Genomic DNA, 25,928 nt, shown 5'->3' with positions numbered 1-25,928 from the left:
AATAATAATAATAAACATAAAATGCCGTGGTATTTTTTTCTGCGATAACTGATCTTCTCACAAAGAAGCTTGATCACTGGTTTTCCCCTTGTAAATCATTATGCTTATTTTTAATTCTAATTTAAAAATAGAAAAACATTGCATTGAAATATAGGACTCAGGTTTTTAAAAATACACTTTCTTTTTCAAAAACCGTATCTTACCTTTAACTAATAACGAATGAACAAACAAATCTCTTGTACTTTTAAGACATAAATGTAGGTAATTTGTATGCATGTTTGCTTTGTCGAAAGGATTGAATGATATTTTAAAATTTGAAGTTATGAAATAGTCTGCAACAATAAAGAAGCAAAAATGGTGATACCAATGATGACAAATACTTTTTTACAACATTAAAAATGTACAGCAGAAAAGTAACACAGTATGAAACTTATAATTTATTAACATGATTAATATACGTTACAGTTTTTAAATAATATATGAAGGTTAGAATTGTTCAATAATATTAGTAATGTAACAATTTTTCAATAATAGCTGTTGAAGGTTACAATTGTTTAATAATAATATATGGAAGTTACAAATCTTCAAAAAATAAGTAAAACAAGTTGCTGCTCGAAGCAGAATTAATGTGCAACTCTCCGTCAATTGTGGACGAATAGTTGATAAACACACCCTCATATCGTGTCGTGTTATGACCTGTTCTTACAATTGATTGTGTTCATTGCAGAAAATGCTGCAGAGATATCCAGAATGTTGCCATGTCTTGTTAGGAGTTTTGGAGCTTGAAACCTCGGTCATTCCTCACATCAATCAATTCATTTCCTTCCTGGACATTTAATTCTGCGGACTGTAGGACAGAATGCGCAAAGGGATCCCTCAGACAGTAATGTATGTATAACAATATATTACAATTAGAGTAATTTTTTCCATTGTAGAGGTTTATAGTAATATGAAATACAAATTTACGTTTTTCCTATGTCTTCCAATTTGGTTGCCACATAATTAATAATTTTGTTTCGATTTCCTCGCAGCACACCAACGGCTCATTCGCGGCACATCAGTGTGCCATGGCACACCGGTTGGGAAACGCTGGTCTAGAAGATCCATAAAACGACGAAAACACACTCAAAGCCCCTTGTCTCTCCTTAGTTGTAGAATTTTGCAAAACTCTGTTTTATCTACAGCCTGTAGTATTCGTGAACATTTGTTCAAAATTACAAGTTCCTATACCCAACGGTTTTGGAAACTTGGTAATGAATGATCCATTGAGTTGAGTTGAGTTTTTTGTCTTCCGTCCTAATGCAACATCGAGGTTATGAAAGACATAGCCTATTATTAACGTTGGCTTCGGATTACGACCAGAATCTTAATGTGATACAGTTGGCTGGATGCACAGACCATCATGCAAGAACAACTCTCATAGTAGAGGATGTTCAGAAAATATTGTGCCATTTTCTTTATTTTTTCTAGGTGCCTGGTGTGTGGCGTGAGGTGTCAGTGACAAGGATTGCTATTAGAGAGTTTAAGTTTTGATTAGAATACCTGCTGTTCCCAAGACCACATTTTTTCAAGATGGCGGCCATGTACAACAAAACTAATTTTATGCTGTGGAATACGATAAAACAACGTCCGTTATCACAGTTCAACGCAACTTTCGGCAACAGTTTGGAGTAGATCCACCTGACACAATTTATACACAACTCAGAGACACACTGCCTATGCAAAGGTAAAAGCACCAGCTGTCTTTCGCATTTAGAGGAGACAGAGTACAGCAATCCTCCCAACAGTTCCACGAAGTCAGTTCGGAAAACGGGTCATAAGTTAGCATTGCCCTGCTCAACAGTCTGGGATGCTCTTCGTAAGCGTGAACAAACATCTGCATGGTTTATTTCTGATTTCTAAAAATGGGTTCTGCTACGTAAAGTTGACACCACCAGTGTTTTTGATATAAATTATTTATTTATTTATTTTACAGACAAAAATTTTATGAGAACAATAGTAAACAAACGATTTGCATTGTTTATTTTCGATTTCCAAAATAATTTGTTTGGCTTCTTTCTTTCACTCTTGGTTAGATCATGCGTAATGTATGCATGCTTGTGTTTATGTCTTGGTATAACAAATGGTTCTGCGAACTCGAAATATTTTAACAATTGGTTCTAGCGAACCGGTGCGAACCGACTGAATAGCACCACTGGGAATGTGTAAGAAGGCGGAAACTATCGGCGAAAATTCGGAGACATGATGTTGTCCACTACAAAATCTTAATAAGTTACCCCTTCTCAAATTTTCCAAGTCTCCACGTTCCTGTCCGTTTGAGTGTTCGTAAATTTTTTTTCACGATTTTTTCTTCACTCGTATTACTGCTGGAATGTTAGAAAAAGAAAGAAAAAAAGAAAGGGAAAAAATAACAGCATAATGACAGTGAGCTGCTTTTACAGGTAATTTATTTATGACATGCTTAAAGAGAAATAATCAATTGATTGACAGGTTATTAAAAGTTTAAGCAACAAAAAAATATTTACATTCATTATGGTTGAAAATTTGGATTCGTTCTCCTGCAAACTTTTACTCTTTATTTTGGTTGTTTTTCTACCCTACGCTTCAAGTTATCTTACCTGGCCCAAAATTCACGCTAAGCTTATTACGAAAGAACCGCACAAATAAGTAGATGAAAATCTTGCTTAGCACGGTTCGTTATACCTTCCATCAAACTGTCGTGCTTTGCAAAGCTGCGTTGTTCGAAGTCTGATTACAAATGGGTTTAAAATTGAGTTGGTTCCTCACAAAAACTTAGGATAATAAACAAGTTTAAAAGTTTAAAAAAAATGTTTACCGTACCGTAAAATTAAGTTATACCGTACACTGAAAATTCTTTTGAACATATACAGGGTGTTTCAAAAGAACACCCACAACGTTTGGAAGGTGATTCCTAACACCAAGATAAGACAAAGTATAGACCAGCCTAGGTGCACAAATGCTTCCTTTCGGAGTTATAGGCTGCTGAAAACATGAAAAAATGAACTTTAAAGGTACATAGCTCCAAAACTATGAGACCTTCCGTAGTCGGGTCAAGACGACTTATTAACTAATACATACCCTGTCCAAAAATCAATGTTTCAGAATCCTAACGAACTCACGCAACGATTTTTGTACAGGGAGTTTGGCTACAGGTATATAATTTGAAGTAGCTCTACTCACCAACTACCTCTATAAAAAATGTGGAAGTATCACAGGATTATGAAACTTGGCTATTTGGTTAGGGCACATACTAGTTCCTAAGTGAAGTCTTGACCTGACTATGATAGGTCCTATAGTTTTTGAATTATGGACCTTTTAAGTTCATTTTTTCATGTTTTCGGCAGCCTATAACTCAGAAAGGAAACATTTGTGCACCCAGGTTGGTCTATACTTTTTGTCGTATTTCGGTGTCACGAATCATCTCCCAAACGTTGTCGGTGTTGTTTTGGAACACCCTGTATAAGCTATTGTATAATAAAAACTTTTTAAAAAATATGAGCAGGCTTTAAAAAAGCACTAAAACAAATAAAATAAAATCATTAAAAAGTAGATAGGCTAATAATAAAGCTCTTAAAAGCAAAAAATAATGTATTACTAATATCTATAAAGAATTGTGCTAAGCTGAACAAATTAATGTCTAATATAAGATTATTTTAATAATAATTTTATGAGGCATTGGTATATTTGGTTTAGCTAGTAATAGTAATAGTAACAGTAATAAATTACTGTCTGTTTTAAAATGCTTTATATTGTTATTATTAATTTCGCAGGCACGTAGCCAGGATTTCGTGAAGGAAGGGTCCGTGACATGAAATATTGTGATCATCACATTAGGGACTCGATCATTCTAAACTATTTTGCTGGAATATATATTGCTTCATTTAGCCAGGATTTCTAATGGAAGGGGGAAGGGTGATATGAAATACTGTGGTTATCACACCAGGAGCTCGCTCAATCTAAACTATTTTACTGGCAACATATATTGGTTTGTTAGGACAATAAAATGAGGATATGTTGGTAAGTATTTTAATAACAAACTATGAAGAAATCTCGAGTAAAAGAATAATAATAATAATAAAATAAAACGTAATGATAAAGATTTTACAATGTTTACATCCTTCCTCTGTTCATTCAAATATAACAGTTTTCCTTTCATTATGACCTCAACTATATAAAAAGTACATATTCACTATTATAAAATGTACATACTCAATAATGTCTTGTAAAATATTTTACAATATCTGCCTTCCTTTCTATGTTGAATCAAATGTTAACAGCACTTTTTTTCAACATAAATTTTATTCTTATTATTCCGTCAACTACTGTCTGTTTCAAATGACAGGTTAAAGGAGCAGTAGAAAATTGTTTTTGAAATAACATGTTTGATACTGCAAAGATGCGATGACGAAAATTTATGATAAAAAATGTTCACGCTGTTACACAGCGGCACTATGCTTTCGGAAGCTTGAAATCTCCATGATTAGTAGCAGAAATTCTGAGAATTCCATAACTTTTCTAGAAATTTCCAATTCCTTGACTCTTCCAGGATACCTCGCCACCATGTATCTCAAATAATACATATCTCCTCAAGAAAGAGTAACCAAAAGCTTGCTCTAGCTATTTATTTTTAACACTGGTCCTCCTTTTTCTCATTTCATTTTGTTTCACCCTTCCTTAATTTTTTTCATTTCTGAATTCGACGGGGGGTCCGGACTGCCCGAACCCCCTTCCTTGGCTACATGCCTAATTTTCTGCTTTTTAGTACGATTTTGAAATCGATTATTTTGCTTTTAAGTTTGTTTAATTTCACTACCTTCGATAACCAAGATGCTTCTCACAATGGATGACCAATGACAGCAAAAGTGGATTATATTCTGTCTAAAATCGAATAAGACCAGCATGTAAATAATTATGCAATCGCCAGTGACCTAAACATCCCTCACCTTGGAGAAAGTTGGTTTTCAAAAAATAAAGATTCTTAACACCTTTGTTATATACAACCCACATTACTTTGTTGATTATTTGGTTGCCTCATATTTTAGGATAAGTTTTTTTTTTAATCTGGAGCCGCAGAAATTATTTGATTTTCTTTATTAATAATTACTAGCTGAATGTACCCATTCTTCGCATTTGTCGGATAAAATATCTATGTAAACAAACTGAACAACGAAAAAAATATCGGTCGTTTTCTACTACTTTACATATCCCGGTAAACGCCCTCTCAAACCCCCCTGGTTCAAATTTAAAAGAAACGCCTCTGGCTCACAGCCGATAAGGGGCTGTGTTTGGAAGTCAACGCCTATGAGAGTACCACCATTCATCTCAGCTACCTCGAAAACTATGGATTTCACATTAATATCGGTCATTTTGGATTATTTTTACATGTTTCGATGACCCCTCTATTATGGTCTCCGTTCCTTGGCTGATGGGAGCTAAATTTTAAAGTAAACGTGATCTTGAGTTTCATCATTGAGCTCAGCGACCCCGAAAACAATGGATTTGACACTAATATCGGTCATTTTTAATTATTTTTACCTGTTTCGGTAACCCTTCCCTCCGCAGGTAACTCAAGGCCCGCATACAATAGTAGCTGAATTTGCAAGTCATCGCTAATGGAAGTGTCACCACGGATCTCAGCGACCGCGAAATCTGTGAATTCGACATTAATATCTGTCATTTTCTACCACTTTTGCGTATCCTGGTAAACACCCTGTTCCCCAAGACCCCCGTGGTTCGAATTTAAAAAAATGCTTCGTCTTAGTCTGCGGCCTGGATCAAGGTACCCGTGACCAAAATTTGGTAACTTTCGGTCCAGTCGTCTGATCTCCAGGCCGCACACAGACAGACAAACACACAAACAAATTATTTATTTTATTTATGTTAGATTATTAAAATTTTTCAAATATTTTAGACGTAAAAACATTTTATAGGAGTATCTTATTAGATTGGTGAAAATGGCAATATGACCAATGGTTCTCAATATAATGACAAACATCCTTACATACAAATATATGAACATCCTGTTTTTAAGCCGATGAAAAAAAAAAGTACTTCTTAAATTCTAAATAAAATCTTGGAGTTTTACTTCACTCGGTTATGCCTCTAGACTAAACGAATCGGATGATTAATGGAAATGAATGGTTACGAAGCAATTTCTGGTCTCAAAATGTGAGAGGAACGAAGTTGTTCATTATAAACTCCCATGACTTGAAATCGAACCAGGGTTCTCTCACACGAGAAGTGAGGGCTCTGCTTAGTGAGTCGACTCGGCTTACATAGAACTATCATCTATACACATACATACGTTTTATTTACTGCTTTCATTTGTTTATATATATATATATATATATATATATATATATATATATATATATATATATATCGGCAAACTTCGTAAATATGTGTAATAATAAAAATCTAGTTACGCAAGGTATGCCTGTATTCATGTGTCCTCCATGAAAACTACTTGTAATAATTTCCCGAATTTTATTTCCCTTTTCGTTCTGTCCCGCTGAATCTTTTTTTTTTTTGCTCCCTACTGGAAAGACGACAATTTCTCTGTGTTTGACAACACTAGTGAAGAACTGTTTTGCTCGGCTTTTGCCTGCGTTATAAGGTCAAGCGTTATGCTTCCAAGAACATGTAATGCGAATCAATCTTGGAATACTATGACGTCAGAATAACCGGTTTTTCTAACGTCAGTTGCTGTTGACGAACTTTTTAGAGCAGAAGGTAGCATTCGCATGGAAGGTTCCATGCAGCAAGAGACAAATGGTGATGATCTCTTTATCCCCTTCTCCAATCACAAGAGATAGTCACGAGTATCTGCGTTTTCTCCAACAAGTATACAGCGGTTGGACCATAAATTAGTCTAGTCTTAAATTTGGGAATTGTCTTTACTCCGTGATGTCCTGATTTTGATTCCCTGCGACAGGAAGAAAATTTTCTAATTTGACCTAGCATTATGAGCTACTGTGTATTATTTGAATTAAGGATGTCACATTTATAGATATTCCTTGTTCGGTTTTAATATTTTAATAATAAGAAAATAAGTTAGTGTGAATGAAATGAGCCTCTTTTCTAAAGGGGAAAATGAAGAAAAAGAAATTTAAAACTACAATATCTGGTTAATCAAATTTGTCGCCGTTTGTAACCACATTTTTTTGCCATCGCTTAGCCAACGATGGATTTCGTGAGGAAGTTTAGAGCCTGCGATACGAAGAAATCCTCAACCGCATGTTACGCCTCCAAACCATCAGGGAAGGCTTCCTCCAAGAAGTGACCAAGATGCTCGAAGAGGTGGCTAGTTGTAGGAGAAATGTCAGGGAATACGGTGGGTGAGGAAGGGTTTCATACTGAAACTCATGGGATGTGTGTGCTGAGTCATGGTGGCTCAGTGCTAGAGTGCTCACCTCTGTTGCGTAGGCTCTTTGGTTCCTTTTCAGTTCCCGCCAAGTGGGCTTTAAGATAGATATACACTGTGCACTTGGATTTTCTCGAGGTTTTCCCATTTCCTTCCACTTTCGTCATTCCACTGTTATCATCTATTTAATTATCTTCGTCTCCCTTAGCCTCGGCGCGTAATCATAAGATGTTTAGCTCCAAAAAAAGAAAGAAAAAAAGTAGAACCTGTACCGTCCTGTGCGTGACAGCATTACCGTGGAACATGAGAACTTCATGTCTTTGATCATTGTTCGATGCTTGCGAACAAGTTTGCGTTGCATTTCATGAAGTTCGGTCCTGTAACGATTTGCATTGATGGTTTCACCTTACCTGAGAAAAACATGGTGAATCACTCCTACCATAGACTACCATACTTACAAGAACATCTTCTGGTGGTGGAAAGGAAGAATGCCGTCCTGGACGTTTATCACGATATTTCCATTGCCCTGACCCGGAACGCCCTCAGCATTTTTTTCAAGAAGGAGTGGGGGGAAAAGACCGACATACAAGTGAAGTAGCAAATATTTACACCTTCATGCACATAATACTTCATGTAAATGGGTAAGTAAGCCTAATACGTTTTCATATATATGTCGAAGAACTGAAACCCTTTCGCAATTTTAAGAGGGACAATGGTCCCCTCTTCCTCCCCAATGCGTGTCCCTGTGATCATGACCGTCTTCAATTGTTAGAGCAGATTCACTTTTCATCTGAATTGACAATTCGAACCAACAAATTTCCTCCGGCTATTCCTTAGAGTTAGGCTATTGGAGAATGCGTTTCCAATGCGTTACCTCCTGCAGCAAACGCGACCTAGGTGGCTACTCGATAATTTTACCTTCGCCAGAGTTATAAATCACTGTGAGAAAGTCAGGGTTTCCAGGTCTTATTTTTTACCAGGTCCAGGCCTATAATAGCAGAGTTCCAATACTCTGCACAAAGCATCTTCCAAGCAGTTATTTCTTGCTAAACTCCCCTTGCCTGGCAACACGTCTTTGCTTTTCTTCCCTTCCTTTAGACATATTTTAAATTTCAGGCGGTCTATTGTTCCGAAACGCACCAAATGCGCTCGATCTGGCTTTTTCTGGGCGTTTTTATTGCTTTCGCATTTGCAGTCCATTGTCATTAGCCTTCCAAAATTAAATACACGATCAGTGTATTCCAAGCGTATGCATGAGCAATAAAAACCCGTTGTGAACGCTTCAAACGCTTCAAACGAAAATTCACTTGTAATTTTGTGTTCTCTGTGTTGTACACTTTCATACCATCTTTTTCACTAATACATTACCTCCTCACTGTCTGACTAACCCAGCCTATTTCATGGATATGTACTGAGTTTGTGCCATTCCTCTGTTGCGTTACTGAAAGCAGTTTCCCACCAGACGTGAAAATGGACATTTCATTCGCGCCAATCTAATATTTCAATAAACGAATAACATACTTTAGCTATCTGGATTGTACCTAACGGATGTTAATATTCCTTATGATTATGGTAACGTAGTCCAGATGTGATTAGTATTTTGTGAACAGGTGCTTGGAACAAAAATATAGTTTGTTGTTTATTTTAATAGTTTTTTTTTTTTTTTTTTTTTTACCTAATGCCGTAGGTCTATATCAACTTCAGCTGTACGGAGACAAATTGGCATTGATGGCAGTGGTCGAAGTGAGACGGTATGCGGTGGTATGCCATACCGCCTCTGGTTTTTTAGTGATGGAGGCATACCATCTCTGGTTTTTTAGTGGTGATAGCATACTGCCTTTGGTTTTTCAGTGATCAAGACATACAGTCACTGGAGAGTAGATGCTAAATACCTTTTAATAAATCCATTTTTATACGCAGTAATTGACAAATAGCTTTGCACGTAAAAAGATTTTATTTCTTATGTAGAAGTAATTTTCTAAGTTGACAACATCGACATTTTTATCTTCTTTTTCATACCTTTTGTTTTTAAAATGGGGTGTCTTCAAAAAAGTTCTCCTATTTCTTTTTATGTGTCATATTGAGTTGTTTGTTTCTTATGTATGCGTGTGTCTTCTTATCTTAATGCATATAAATGTCGTGTTTTGAGCATGGGTGGATCTTCCGGGGGTTTGGAATACTCCTCAGTCGAGTGGGGGTTCCGAGAGTTTTCTCGCAGGAAATCATTAATATAAAAAGTCGGTTTCTGAGCATTTTCATATATAATTCTCTATAATAAAACACAAGGGGATTTTTAAAATATTTTTTTTCTTTCAGAAAGTTGTTGGCAGGGGATCAAAGTCTCGCCATGTCCCTCCGCCTCTTGTAATTACAGAGAAACTCCCCAGTGGTTTTCAGTTACTATGTGAATAGAAATGTAATCTTTTAGTCAACATACCCTTACTGAATTTCAATATTTAGATAGCCGGTATGTCGAGTCAAAATTGTAATAAAACATACCGCCTCTGCTTTTCTTCCACTTCGAACACTGATTGGGGGTACAATCGTCCGGAAGGAATTCCTAGTGAATTATGCGCTTATAATTTCACCAGAAGCAGAGCCTAAGTTTGTGTTCGAAATGTCTGTGTTTATTGACACGGTCCGGTATCAGGTCATGTTTTATCTACTGCTTATGCTTGTTAGGATATTGGAAAATATCTACTTTTTGATTATGAAAAATTGATCAAATATAAATCTTGGGCTACAGCGTCACAGTATTCTGGCTCTTTTTATTGAAATATACCTGGTTTTGATCAACTGAGTGGCTTATTATTATTATTATTATTATTATTATTATTATTATTATTATTATTATTATTATTATTATTATTATTATTATTATTATTATTAAAATTGTTCTTTTTCGAGTAGTACAATACTCTACTCGAAACGTTCGATTAATTTATTTCTTTTCTTAGAGCGTTCACCCTCGGTGCTTGGGGTCCCTGGTTCGATCCTAGCTCGCGCCGTGTGGACTTTGTGGTGGACAAACACCGTGCTCGAGGATCTCCCGTTTCCTCCCACTTTCTTCATTCCACCATTTTCATTCATTTCTCATCATGCCTGTCTCCTTTAGCCTAATCGACATAACCGTTTGACGTAAAACTTAAAAATTTCATTTAATTTCATTTATTTCTTTTCTGCTTATTCAACAGCCCAAATTAAACGATTTTGCTCCTGAAGTCTTCTTTTGCAACGTTTATCCTTGATTTTAATTTCCGTTTCAATGCTAGTTTCTATTTTCTTCTGGATGTAATTCAAAGTTTCCAATGCATCTCTTTTCATTTCACCATCTTTCAATTTTTCAATACATATATTTTTCCTACTTTTCTTCCAGCTGCATTTTCATATGGACATCTATGTACTTCAGCCAGCAAAAGATTGTAATCTAAGAAATATGTTACACCTAAGTAGAACTTTTTCATGCTTTAAACTATTTCTAAATCTATTCTGTATTAATATATTTTTGATATGTGTCTGAGATGTTGAGGCCTTCTCCTTTTGTTTTAGTTGTATCATAGTTTCCCTGCCATCAGCAAGTTTTATCAGTAGATCTAGTTTAAACTCTTTCCTTTCTGATTCACAACCCTAGATCACAGTTGTTTACTATATTACCTAGTCCTTCTCCCTCTAGTACAACAAACGTCAAGGCTTTAGTTTCAATTACAGATGCGTCTCTTTTCTTCCGATTTATGAATTTATATTTTTATCGTAGTGGTTGATGCATGCATATGTGTGCAATGACAAAATATTTTTCCTTTTTTCAGTATTACCTTTATTACCCTGTCGTATATACAATTGCTTCTATACCCTTCTGTTTTAGTTCCAGAATCTTCCCTACATCATTATGTCTACCTTTATTACTTGGGGCAGTTCCTCGTTACTCTCTCAAGTAATTTTAAATTTCCTATCAATGTATTGTTTAGGTTCATGTTTGCTTTTATATTTTCTAATTTTCCTCTCTGTAACATAGTGCATACATTCTATATTTTTATCCTAATTACTTTTATTTTTGTTTGTCTCTTTCTCTTGAGCTATGTTTCTAATATTTCTCTCGTCCAATAATCTCTTTATATAACTTCTTCGGGGCGGAGATGTGAAGGGAGAATGTCCAGAGTACTTCGACCTGCGAAAGATCAATGTGTATATTTTCTGTTTCTTTTGTAAACAATCTAGGGGAAATAGTTTGATAGTTTCCAATATTTCCCATACGCGTACTGCAATATTCCATTTGTAATAGTCACTTTAGAAATGCGAAGACATATTGACATAGAGTATAATTTGTTTGAATTAAAATTACTGTCTATAAATGCCGCCTCTTAATACAAATACATTATCTTTTACTACTGTATTTATTAAACAAATATCGTTGCTATTTGTACGCAACTACTCTTATATTACGAAATCTCTTGCTACTTCCATTTAGTTCAAATAGAACTGGCTAATTGTTCTACATGCGTTGGATGAAAAGCAATTACACTTTCTAATGAATCAATAAAAATATTACAACACATTCAGTCCAAGACAACGTTCATAATAAAAACACTCTCCCTTAATTTAACAATATTGGTACATGTTTCCACGAAATGCCAAGAACCCTTGTGCACAACTCAACACAATTTGTCCACACGCGATATTGTAGTTTACCGAGTTTACTAATAAACATGAGAAATTGTTATGAGATCTGTATGGTCAGTACATTTTAAACAAGGTCAATGCACTATACCACAGAAGTGAACTACCGTATAACAATGTTTCGAAATTTGTCTCAGGTGCTATAGAACTAATATGTGCAGTGAGAGATTAGGAAATGCGAGTGTGGGAACCTGTTGCTGGCCGAAGTATTATTACCATTTCCCGTGGCTATTGAACTCAGAAGTACACAAGTTACAGCCACTGTAGAACATAATTACATACTCATTGAAGTTAGGTAAGTACGGAGGTTGAGAAAGTAGCGCGAAAAGTTGTTGTATTTAAATGATAGCGTAGCTTTTCCTTTTATGAATTTAGTAGAATCTCTCCTAATTTTGTATGTAAATGTATTACTATGAAAATATCCCTCTATCCGTAAGTTAATATAGAACAATATCTTTGCATCTTGTCGTATACAATAGACCAACTCTTGCTACAAGAATGAGAAAGTAAAATTGGTCAGAGTTTTATTACAATAAATAGGTTAGTAATTTTCAATGTAAATACTTTACTAATAGGCTCCGACAATTGTGAGAAGTTGACTGGGATACCTTTGTGATTGATTAAGCATGCTCACATTTACGAACTTTCTAGTTATTTTTGGCGCTGATTAGGGCTGGAGATGGAAAATGCACACCAGTAAATGAAGATTAGTCATAATATCAAGCTTTAAGTTCGATTAAGTTGTAATGTTTACATCAATTAAGCCACTCTTGATAATCCCGAGGATTATTATTATTGTTAGTATTTAAATCTTAAAATTGAGTATTTGTAGTTTAACTGTTCAATCTATTGTATCTTACTGATCGAGAATATCTCTTCAGCATACAATACCAATATACGTATGTATGCCCTTCTCCTGCTCTATGGCTAACACAAAGGTTCAAAACTTCTTTGATTGACAACACATTTTCCTGCATTCCCACGACATCCCGACACACTTCTTTGATTTTTTTTATTAATAACAATATAAATTATAATAGTGAAATAGTATAAATTTCTATGAAGTAGTGACTCCATTAGTACTGAACATGGTTGCTGCCACTGAAGGCACAGTCTGTCCCCAAATCGATTTTAACTAATTATTATTAAATGATTCATGATTTTTAAATTCTAAAATTTGTCGACACACCTTATGGGACTGCGCGACGCACCCGTGTGTCGAGACAGATCAGTTAGGAATAACTGGGCTAATATGTGTATTTGATGCAAGAGATCCTGGGTTTGATTTCAGATAGAAGAGCATTACGGTGATTCGGTTTCCATCTTAAGGTATAACTCCGCGTCTCATATAACTTGCTGCTGAAAAGGTACTTAAAATTCAAGACAACAGACCTTTTTCTCGCTGTACCTTTTATATGTATCATATATGTATAGATATAAAGTTGATAAAGTTCCTTTGAACGTGTAGTATATTGGGCATATTCCCAGAGTTTGCTAGGAGAACACTAAGTTTGAAGCAGTAGATATCAACGCCCAGAGAGATGCAAACTTACGTTCGGGGGGCACATCACAGGAGATGTTCAAAGGATAGTAATGCATGCATGACAACGCCAGATCATGGATTGGCTAACCCGCCCGAAAATACCCGTGTCATGGAAAACAGTTGCACAGGCGTTATGAATACGCTGTTCCAAGTTGTTTACATCGTTGACAGGAGTAACATACACCACACTTTTAATCTGTACCCATAGATAAAAATCTATTAGATTCAGGTCCAGAGACCAACCCTGATGCAATGTCTTGGGAAGTTGTTCAACCACCGGTGGATATTCACTCTGAAGTGTGCGGAAGCCCCATCATTCATGCGGTAGGAAGGTCAAATACTGTGTTCTATTCAGTCTTAAGGGTAGCATATATGGGCCGATCAGTTGATGATGAATAATACCGCACCATATATAGAGTCTAAATTGGTGTTGATGATATGTGACAACCGTAACATGGCGATATGCATATGCCTACATGTGTGTGTGTTTGCGTATTGACAATGTCATCCCTTCCAAACGTGACCTCGTCAATAAACAGTACTGATGCCTGAAACAGCATGATGATAGTGGTCTGTTGAATGAGCAATTGGCAAAATGCTTCAAATGGTTGGAAATCCGCTTCTGCCAACCCTTGTACTCTTTGCAGGGCGTATGGGTGCAAGGCATTTTCATGCAATTATGTGACTTACATACATTTCACTGCTAAGTTCCTTCGTATTCGCATCTAGTTTTGTCATCATAAACATAAGTCACAGATTCATTAAAAATGCTTAATTATACAAGTTTTACACTAATTTTGTCTTATCATTACGTATATATTGAAAACAATTCAAGATTATTTATTTATTTATTTATGACTTATTTTACGTGGCGAAGTTAAGGCTCTGCAGCCTTCTCCGAGCACTTAACCACATGCATACATTTTTTTTTAAAAAAAAAGCACCAATATATAGAAAATATTAACAACTACAAAAGAAAAGTATTGAACCACATAAAAAAAATATACCACTGAAGTAAAAAAATAGTTAAACACTTCAAAAACAAAAATTGAAAATAATATACAATATAGGAAACAAAATAACATGGAGAAACTTAAAATGTATATATCATGTAGTGGTACCAGAACTACGAATATCATAAGCTGTACAAATTAACATAGGTTACCTATTGGTTGTGTGTTCATATAATCTCGTAAAATGAAGATGACTCATGAGCTACCAGTATCCTTATCTTTACTTAAGAGAAGGGAATTTACAGATTACAGTACACAGTTTAATTAAGATTTATTACCCCACAACAAGAAGCATGTTATGGCTGGCATTGAAATCACTGACTAAACGTTTGGTTAGTTTTGAAATTCTGAAAAAGAAGTAAAACTTCTACACGCAGTATGATAAATGGCTAATGATTTAAATACATAAAATAAAATATTCGATTCAGATAATCTATAAAGCAGTGAGCCTTTGGCACACGAGATGGAGTCAGTGTGCCAACAGTTGAAACTAGTAGGTGTGCTAAAAGTGTTGGAATGCTTATATCATATATAAACTATTGTGTCATGAAGATAAGTGAATTTTCCACAAAACTGCCCTACATATAAGCAGATCCGTGAAGAAATTTGTGCTGCTTATGGGCGAGATACGTTACCAAAAGCAACAGCGATAAGATGGTTCAGTTGTTTCCTTCTAGAAATTTCAATATTCAATATGCTCCTCGCAATGGGAGACCAATCACAGCAAAAATGTACGATATTCTGGCAAAATTCAAGTAAGATTGGCATGTAAGCAATCCAGAACATCCCTAATGACCTAAACATCCATAACCAAACAGTGATAAATCATTTGCAGAAAGTTGGCTCCAAAAAGAAGCTCGACGTTTGAGTGCCACATAATCTGACTTAAAAACATTTGCCAGATAGAATTTCTATCTATGAATCTCTTCTGAAACATAAAGAACTCTAATCTTCTGAAGCGGTTGATCACGAGAGATTTAAAGTGGATAACTTAATACAATAATGTGCAAGAAAGATCATGGTCAAATTAAGGAGAAGCTTCATAATCTGTGGCAAAGTCAACGTTGACGCCCAAGAAGGTTATGCTGTACGTTTGGTTGCATTGGAAGGGTATCGCGCATCAAACTGTTGCTGCCGGACAGAACAGTAAACTCGGACTTGTACTGTCGAAAACTAGCCCGAATGTGCCTAGCAATTTAAAAGAAATTGCCGGAACTGGTGAAGAGAAAGTGTTGTATATTACTCTGATAACGTCAGACCGCATACATCTTTACTTTCCGTCAGAAATTAAGAAAACTTGGTGGGATGCTTTAATGCATCAACCGTATAACCAGACCTAGTACAGTCTGACACAGCAGAACTCCCTAAATAGTATTAAGTTAGTTACGAAAGAGGCCTGTGAAGACTGTCACTTTTTTTTTTTTTTTTACCAGAAATCAAAGAAATTCTTCAGCAACGGGATGAAAATGTCGTAAAAAGGGCGGAAGGTAATTGACCAAAATTGTGCATATGTGGCTTTATAAAGTAATTTTCAAATAGTAAATAATAAATGTATTTTCAATTTTGACTTCCAATGGCAATACTTTATATACAACCTGATAACAAGGTAAAACAGTTGCAAGAGCACGGTACATGTTGCTGTGGTCGACATTTTGGGCCGTTTCTACTGTGCAACCTATATTAAATTAAAGCAAATTATTTACAGATTTGTCGGCTGACATGGTCAAACAATCTAAGACGATTTGGCTGGCGATTGCAAGATCCATCGGTTGGGGGCTCGAATTGCACTCTGGGGATAAGTGTTACTTACATCTTGTTCCTTCATTATTCATTGCATGATCACTATTTATTTCTCGTCATTTCTTTTAGCCTAAAGGACGGAACTGAAAGTCTTAACTGAAGACTTAAAAATCCAATACACCACAATTTCAAATTCATACCCCTTGACTGAACAAACTCTTAATATAAAGTATATTGTAATACCTAGATATATTAGTGCCTGTAAGTTCAGCGGTTCAAAGGAAACTTTCCTCCGTTCCTTTGCATCAGCCACTAAATATGAAAATTAAATAAGGACATGCGTGTATTCTTGAATCAAAACCTCTTATATATCAAATCACATGCCTTTACGGCCATCATCTTGCAATAATAGGAAATTTTATGAAATATTTTGTTTTTATGTAATAATTTGAAATCTGAACTTTCATAAATTATTTACTTAGCTCTTTTGACAAAATACATACTTACACACACACACACACACACACACACACACACACACATTCATACATACATACAAACATGTATATAGATGATGATGTCCACATACAAACATTCGCTTTCGTATAATATATGACACTAATATTAAAAAATACGTTTAACACAATTTCGAAGACATAATTTAAAATTCCAAAAGGATCTGTAGTTGAGAAATGATGAATAGGTTATTGAAATGTTCCAGTAACTAACTGTTATTCTACGAAAACAACTCCCTGAACCATGGAATCGATTTTTGTTTTCCTTTCTTTTTTCTTTTCTTTCTTTTTTTTCTTTTTTTTTTTTTTTTTACTGGAGTTGGAATTTCCTTATTTTAGAGCGGATTCCTCGAATACATTGAAAGCAGTAAATAAAATTGTTCAAAATTCCTATCAAACAATATTGATTTGAAAGTCATAGTTCAACAAGAATTATTCAATGATAACCTTGAAAGCATTATGCAACTTCAGAAGATATCTTATCCAGATCAAGTAAAACCACATCTGATAAGATAGAGATGAATGACTAAATATTGAAACCCACGTGAGAAAAGATGTACTTGTATTCAGCCAGCTGGATTCTAATGCTAAAGCCACTATAATTCTTAGAAACTCTGGGAAAGGAAAGCAAATAAGCAAATTGTGTAATTTTCAAAATATTTATGTGAAGTTTCATATGAAGATAAATATTGAAAAGGATATTGTGCAAGTAAATTTTCTCGGATGCATTATTTTTTATTTATCTAGATTCTAGGAACTGAAAACATCGATCTCTCATCTTAAAAATAATTTCTAAAATCATTTTGATATAATTTTATTGAAATCTACGAAGATATGTTTAACAACCAACTAACTAGGGATGGGTACGAGCGAGTTTTCATTGAAACTCGACTCGACTCGAAACAGACCTCTTTGAGCTTGACTCGAGAACTCGACTCGAAATACTTCCTCCAACTCGACTCGAATTTGACTCGAGTTTCTAGTCGAGTTGAGCCAAAACGAAACAAATCGACCAAATGCTGTGTGTCGTTTCAAGTATTTTCTTCAAGTATTATCAATGATACTTACTACTACTACTACTACTACTACTACTACTACTACTACTACTACTACTACTACTACTACTACTACTACTACTATTATTATTATTATTATTATTATTATTATTATTATTATTATTATTATTATTATTATTATTATTATTATTATTATAACAATACCACCGTGTATAAACATGAAAGATAGGCGGTTTGTATCTGAATATTAAAAAACTAGTTGACTGCTGACCTCGGCCTCGAAGCAAGGACATCGTTTACGAGGTTCTGGGTTTGAGTTCCGAAGGAGCAAGTGTCCGGGCTCGAACCAAAAATTGTTAAAAGTTAGAAAGCGCCGGCCAAGCATGTTCAAAACTGCTCGGCCTGCGTTTAGGGTTCCCAACGGCTCGAGCGGCTTGGCTCACAGCTCATTTACTATCGAGCCTAGCCAACAGCTCACCCAATCGAGGCGGCTCGAGCTGAAATGAACTGAGCTGATGGCTCGCCCCAACGGAGCCGGCTCGAGCCGATGGCTTACCTGAGCCGAGTCTTTGCCTCACCTCAACCGAGCCGGCTCGAGCTGTTTGCTGAGATGAACCGAGCTGAGCCGGTTAATATCACTATCCGGGTTGGGCTTCTGCTTGGGTTGAAAACTTAGACCGTGCTGGCCTCAGCCTTGGTAGTAAGAACTACAGTAATGCATATATACTTATATTCGTACTCATGACATTTGAGGCTGTCTCGTTATAAAAATCAATTGCCGTCTTGTTAGTAGAGATGAGACGAGATGCGAGCAGTGTCCCATCTCGTGAGCAACACTAAAAATATTCCATATTACTGCTTACATTTCTCATAGCTTCCGCTTTCCAGCCTAATCAGGCCATGATTTCAAAACGAGTTAAAACGAGCTAAACGAGAGAGCCGTTTATCAGACTCGACTCGACTCGACTCGAAACTCGACCTCAAAACAGTGACTCGGCTCGGAACTCGACTCGAGAAAATTACCTTTGACTTGACTCGAATTAGCTTCGAGTTTCGAGTCGAGTCGAGTTTTAGCTCGTCTCGTGCCCATCCCTACAATTAACCTCAATAACCTTCAAATAACAGGGTACAGTACACATACGGAATTATGTTGTTAAAAGCTACTGATTTCAAAGTGGCCGCTGTATGACGCTTTCACGATCGGAGAAACACCGGCGAGAAATAGGAGGAGACGAGGTAGGATAATTTAATTTTTAAAAAAATGTAGACAGTGTACTTTTGGTCATTAACTTACGAATAGCGCATCTGCAAAATCAACTTTTACACCATCGATATTCTAGTTTTCCTGTCACTATTTGCTTTGTTAATACCAGATTTCCTGTCTGTTTCTTGCTCTGAGTGTTTTAATGAGAATTTGAGCAGCAAAGCATCTAGTTGGAAATGACTGTTGTAAGCGAACAAACACATTGATTTCAGGATACCCTGTTGCTAATACGAGGCGTGTTTTCTAAGTAAGTACTATTTTAAAATATGTCCGCTGTAGCGTTATGGTTTGCATTCTACGCATGCTCACTGCGTATCTACACCTCTTGGTAAGCCACAGAAAGCATTACGGAAACATTCAATCATGTTTACGTTTGTTTGTGAGTAGTTAAAATGCCTCCGCTGATTGAGAACCCCGCCGGCTGTGAAATATGCTTTGTGATTTATTTTCTTAGTGCAAAAGGCATTAAAGTGGCTGAAATTCATCGCCAGATTAGTAAAGCCTATGGAGAAAACATTACAAGGAATAGAATGGTATGGAATAGAATGCCGCACGAATGTTCATGATGAGAAACGAAGTAGACGACCTTTTGTCATCACTGAAGACTTTGTGCAGAAAGTTCATAAAAACGTGAAAGGGAACAGAAGTTTTACAATTTAGTCCTTGTCTGATAAATCACTACCATACGTTTCTGCATTTGAAGAAACGCTTGGGTGGTCAGCGCCACGGCGACGATGATGTGGTTAAAACAGCCACGTTGCAGTGATTGTCAAATCAGATGGTAGACTTCTATAAGAATGGTATTCAAAAGCTTGTTGTACGATACGATAACTGTCTAAATATTGGTAGAAACTATGTAGAAAAGCAGATTAAGACCAGGGTTTCATGCAACGAGAAAATTGTTACGAAAATATCCTTATTTTTCTATTAATTGCAAAACGATACTTAAAAACACGTATTGTACTACAACTTTACTTTTCCTCTGTCTTTTCCCACATTTTTGAAGATTCGCTTCCATCTTTTTCGGAAGAAAACATCATCCTCTATTAACCCCTTTTCTTGCAAGCAACACAATCTATTATATTCATTTTGATCCTTATTTTCCTCTTTTTCTTTCTACTCTCATCTTTCCCATTTTTTTTTTTTTTTTTTTTTTGCCAATAATGATAATTTCTTTTCATAACATGATTATAGCACTGTATCCTTCTCTCTTGTAAGTCCTCTCTTTGATATCTCAGTCACTTTAACTCTGTTTCTTGTTCGTTTGTTTCTGATCTTATCTAACCTGGAGATACTACACATCCAGTGGCGTATATTCTGGACTACCAGACCTACCAGCGATGGCCCTAGAACACTACGAGACGAAGTTATTGTAATATTATAAACTTATTTAAATTAATAATTTTGCAGATTAGTTTCTTCTTTTAATGCTACAAGTTTCAGAAACTTTCACGCAAACGTGAATACAAAGATATAACCGCTGACACCTTTGTGTGAATTCTCTCTATATATTATATAATTAGTATCTATATATATTATAACGTATTATCAAGGTCAGTGATAGCCCAAATCATTGAACCAATACACGCAGTTTTTCACATCCATATACGCATTTTCATTTTGGCCATATCTAATTTCTTCTTGATCCCAAAGTTTCTACTTCGTACAGTATTGCAGATGTCACTACGGTTTTGCATGCTCTTTCTTTCACACTGACACTGACCCTTTTTCTGAAAGAATACTTGAGATCTTCTTCCAGTTCATCCATCCTACCTTTATTCTGTGCTCAATTCTTATTGACATCCTTATTCTAGTGGAACCTAGGTATTTAAATATATTTACTTTTTTTTAGATCCTGTCCTTCTATCTGTGCGGTTTTCTTTCTGATTCCTCCGTAGTCCAGTTTTCTGTTATCTTTCTGTTGATTTTCAATCTTCTATCCTCCAAAGGTCTTCTTCATTCTTTTAACTCTTCTCTGTTGGTATTACATAAGGCAATGTCATCTACAAATATCATAGGTACACTAAGGCGATATCAGTAAAAATACGTGTGAACATATATTCGTTTACAGGTGGTTCCAGGTTCAATATCGAGCGAGATACTTCCCTAAGATACAAACCTGACATGTGAGTAATTGTTCAGATTTCATTTGAAGTAGCAGATCCCTCTCATGCAAACCCAGAAATGAAAATGGATGTTAAAATCCAATTACAATAATTAAGTAATCAAACATGCCTTAGTTTAGATTAAACTCTACAAGACCTTGTTGCATTTGCACTGTTCTAGAATAAAGAACAGTAAGAGAGAGAATGTATTAAACTTTTTTTTTATGAAAATATATATTTTCTTGCATTCTGTCGGCCGAAAGTACTCCACTCACATTATTGACAAGTTTGCGTTTCTAATATTTCTAGGTGGTACAGCTCAGAAAAGCTATTACTGCTTGAATTTAAGATTGTAATCTACAGGTCAAAGAGTATTTCAGAAACTCTCCAGATTACATTTGGTTAAGCTAAGCGTGAAAATGTTCCCGGCTAAAAACTCGTTTAGTCAAAATACTTTTCACCAAAAGTTTTTACTTATTATTTATTTATTAACATAGTTATAGACATAGCTTTACAGAGAAACAAGAAACTGGAATTGGAAAAGAAATGAGGCTAACGGAGACGTCACTTAAAAATGGCATCCCCGTCTTTACCTAGTGGAACTGAAAATGAAAAACATAATTAAAGATGGCCGACTACAAAATTCGAACCTGGAATTTTCAGTTATCGAGTAAAAATGTTAACCGTGCATTAGATTTTTTGGATCAACAGTTTCATTGAATTTAATTTCATAGTTTAGAACTATTACTTAGGTTTCATTATTATTATTAGCTCTATTATTATTATTATTATTATTATTATTATTATTATTATTATTATTATTATTATTATTATTATTATTATTATTATTTTGTACTTAGTGATAAAAAAACCTTATATAGAATACTTGCAGGTAATACGAGCACATGGAACGACCACGATTTAGGAAGATAATCACTGCACTACATAACATGCAACCAGTTAATCAAACTGCACACCTTAGACACGGAACTAATCCGCTCATTCTTTTTTCTGTGGAAACTGAAGTAAATATTGCGTGTTCCTTTCTTTCATACAACTTTGTTTGTCCGGATTAAGTTCATAAAAGTTTATAAGGTTTAATTAAATTACGAGATTATCCGTACCGACTTCCTCGTTCATACGAGCAATTTAAGCCTATAAAAAAACTACGTTGTTTACATTTGCGGTAACATCGTAGTAATACTTTCTTGTTATAAAATTTAACTTGTAACTTGATATTTTGATTTGAGTTTAGCGTTTCATTCAGCAGCGAGGCTATATTAGACGTGGATCTACAGCTTAACATGGGATCCGAACTACATAACTCCCGCTGGGAATCGTATCCGGGTCTCCTGGGCGAAAGGCGCTTACGCAATCTACATATCCACGAAAGAGCTCTGTGAGTTAATATGTAAGATATCTATACGAAATCATGTAAACCTGTTTACATAACAAAGAGGCACCACTATACACAGTCTGATGATGTGACAACTTCAATTACATTGAAAAATAGACACGGCGCATAAATGCTACAATGCAAGAAAGATTAAATTCATCTAACACAATTTCTTTAATATGTACGTAAACATTATTGAGTAAATAATAATAGTATATTGATAAAACAGTCAGTTCTAAAGTTTAATGGAACGGTTTTGATTCTATATGAGGCCATGTAGACTAGTGCACGTACTTATACATAGATTCTCTTGAATCATTTCCTCTCATTTTACTGCAAGATGTTTATTTGTCTTAGCTTGTCTATTATCTTTCTTGTAGAGTTGGGGTTACTTAAATCAAAACTAAAAAGTTATTTCGAATGTTAGTTAAAAGTGAATTTATTATTATTATTATTATTATTATTATTATTATTATTATTATTATTATTATTATTATTATTATTATTATTATTATTATCTTTTTCAGTCATTTAAAAATTAAACCTACATATACCTAGGTAAATATTTAAAAGAAATTGATTACCATTTTAATTGTACGTACAATATCTATGTATTATTATTTTAAGATACACGTGCGGTCATTATCTACAACTCAAATTATAGGATATAAGTATTTAATTACTTACTTCGATACTAATCAGGAGGAAATTGTGTATAACATGTATAACACTTGCACGAAGTACACACAACATTGAAATTGTGACTTTTCGGTGATTAGTTTAAAATGAAAAGTAGGTCTTCATATGTTGACTTGAATAGTTACAGAGAGAGTAGTTTTTTTTTTTTTTTTTTTTGCTCGTTTTGTGTTTTAAAACATCAATCAAATGAAAATACAGAAATAGAGATTACTTTAAAATTCAATAAGTAACAAGCCGCAGTAATACTGAAAAGCATACCTGCCTTTTTCAATATTGATTTCTCGTCCATGACGAACATGTAAATAAGAACTAATAAAAACATTGAAGTATGTTTTAAAAAATCTGGTAAAGAACTTAGACACTTATTCAAAAATACAGAATTAAAAACCACACTCTTGTCCAGAAATCTTGTTATCCCTATATTTTTTTTAGTATACAATTCTATTTATTATTTCAAGTGACTGAAGTAACTGACATCGATTTATATCTAATATGTACTCATTTCTTTTAATTTCAGAGACAGGCACAGGCTCCTCTGGTGTGTACAAAAAATATACATAACATGGCGCCGCATCACTTTGTGTTCCTACAATGTGTGTTTCATGTTCAGAACAACTGTTAACATAAGCTACCAACTAATGTCAGACATTTTAAGTAATCTATAGTTACAAAACAAATACATAAAAAGTCATAATATTTGAATGCTTAGTGAATGTATTGCAAATTAATCTGCTCTATATTTTTAAAAAATTCACAGATACCGTGGGTGAGCACAGAGTGTAACCTCGGTAGCCTTTACCCTGCTCTAGTGGCTATAGCACGTGGCTTCGAGGCACGTCTACTTGATTTAGATTCGGGTTCGATTCCAGTGAGAGAGCATTCAATTTTGAACGCATCACGATGGTTCAGATTTTACCTTAAACTTTAGAAACACATCTCATGTAGCCTCGGTGCCGAAGAAAGACGTTAAACTTCAATACACAAAAAAAAAATAACCCTGGACTCTAAAGAGAGATGATACGTTTATCCAAATCATAGAATTAATATTTTTATTGGAAGCACTTAAGTGACAATCTTCTAATTGAATAATTTTCAGATTCCAGATGAGAATTCGTAAAGTTTCCTCTGAATTTCTTAACTTATAAAGAATTTCCTTATCAATTTGTTATTGTCCGTAAGTTCTTATGTTATCTGATCCCATTCACAGAACATATTTTCTTCTTATGATACAATTAATTACAGTTCTGCAAAATGTTAGAAATTATATTTTTATTTTCATTTCATTTTCATTCCAAAAATCTATATTCTACAATCTATTTTATTTATTAATTTATTGTTGAGTCTCCAGCGCAATGGCGTAATATTACAATAACGGAAATATTAATAATAAAAAATGAAATGTTCAGATATTTCTTCTTAGAATAGATAAGCATTAGGAAACAAAATTTGGAAACCTAACAGATAAAATATCTATATTTATTACTATGTCGCAACATTTTTTTAAAAAATATTTTGAGTCATTTGTATTGATAGATTTAGTCACTGAGTTTCTGGTAAATTGATCTTTCAAAAAAGGCTTAATAAGTTGTAAGTCTTATCAAAGTTTTCTTAGGAATGCGTTGGATGATTAGTACTTTTATGAATGAATGTAAAGACAATTACGAAATAAGGAAAATTCTGTTCCGAGTACAATCAACAGTAGATTTTCTCCCGTATGTGTGAAAGATAAAATTACGAGTAATTGTGAGTCTAATTTTTTTTTCACAGCTGAATTTTAACATTTGCCTTCAATTCTCCAAAACTAAATTAATTAATCGAAAAGTAAAAACTTAATAGGTTTACACAATATTAGGTCACATCAACATACTTCCAATACTTCCATCATATGTTACAACTCATAGAAATACTTCCACTTTGCAGCTGTTCATGGATCTGGCATTTATAAAAGGGTATATATAAATAGCTGCAAACCAGCACGTATCACAGTATATATAAAGGAGGATCCAAGGGGGGATATAGGGGCTATAGCCCCAATTGACCCTCAGGTATACACTGGATAAAATGGAGTTCAATCCTGTTTTACACTGGATAAAGCGACAAACTATGGTTTAGCCCCTCGCTTGATCATATTCTGGATCCGCCACTGTATATATATATATATATATATATATATATATATATATATATATATATATTTAAAAAACTGCAAAATTAGCGGTAATTTCATTTCATCAAAATGAGCTTGTTATTCATCAGTATTTAATATACAATATTCGACAATTCGTCCTTAGAATAACCAATAGGAAAAAAAAGGCTATTTTGACACATGTACCTTATATGATTTTACAAGATCTATTGATCGCTCTGTCTTTTCTAATCGATTCAATAGATACGTATCAATCAACATTCAGGGCATTCTACTATGTATAGAAGCGTGAGATTTGAACAGAAAACTCCTTTTGTTACTAGAGTAAGGAATAAAAAAGATTTTTTAAAAAATATTATTTATCCTAAGAGGGTGAGAGGGTTCATTAAAAAAAATAAAGAGTCCGTCACGAATCCCTGAGGTTAGGAAGGTG

General features: G+C 34.7%; 1 long non-coding RNA gene across 1 annotated transcript in view; it reads right to left on the bottom strand.

Moving 5' to 3' along the window:
• Positions 1-246: 246 nt before the first annotated feature.
• Positions 247-25,928, bottom strand: part of LOC145679731 (uncharacterized) — an 80,749-nt gene continuing 55,067 nt past the window's right edge. Inside the window, exon 3 of the long non-coding RNA XR_014130512.1 lies at positions 247-332. This is a non-coding gene — a long non-coding RNA (uncharacterized LOC145679731). The remainder of the gene's footprint in view (positions 333-25,928) is intronic.

This window comes from Thermobia domestica, chromosome 2 (genome assembly GCF_964235325.1).
Source record: "Thermobia domestica chromosome 2, izTheDome1.hap1.1, whole genome shotgun sequence".
Lineage (NCBI taxonomy): Eukaryota > Metazoa > Arthropoda > Insecta > Zygentoma > Lepismatidae > Thermobia > Thermobia domestica.
Note: the sequence above shows the minus strand (reverse complement) of the source record. Positions and strands in the feature narration are given on the sequence as shown.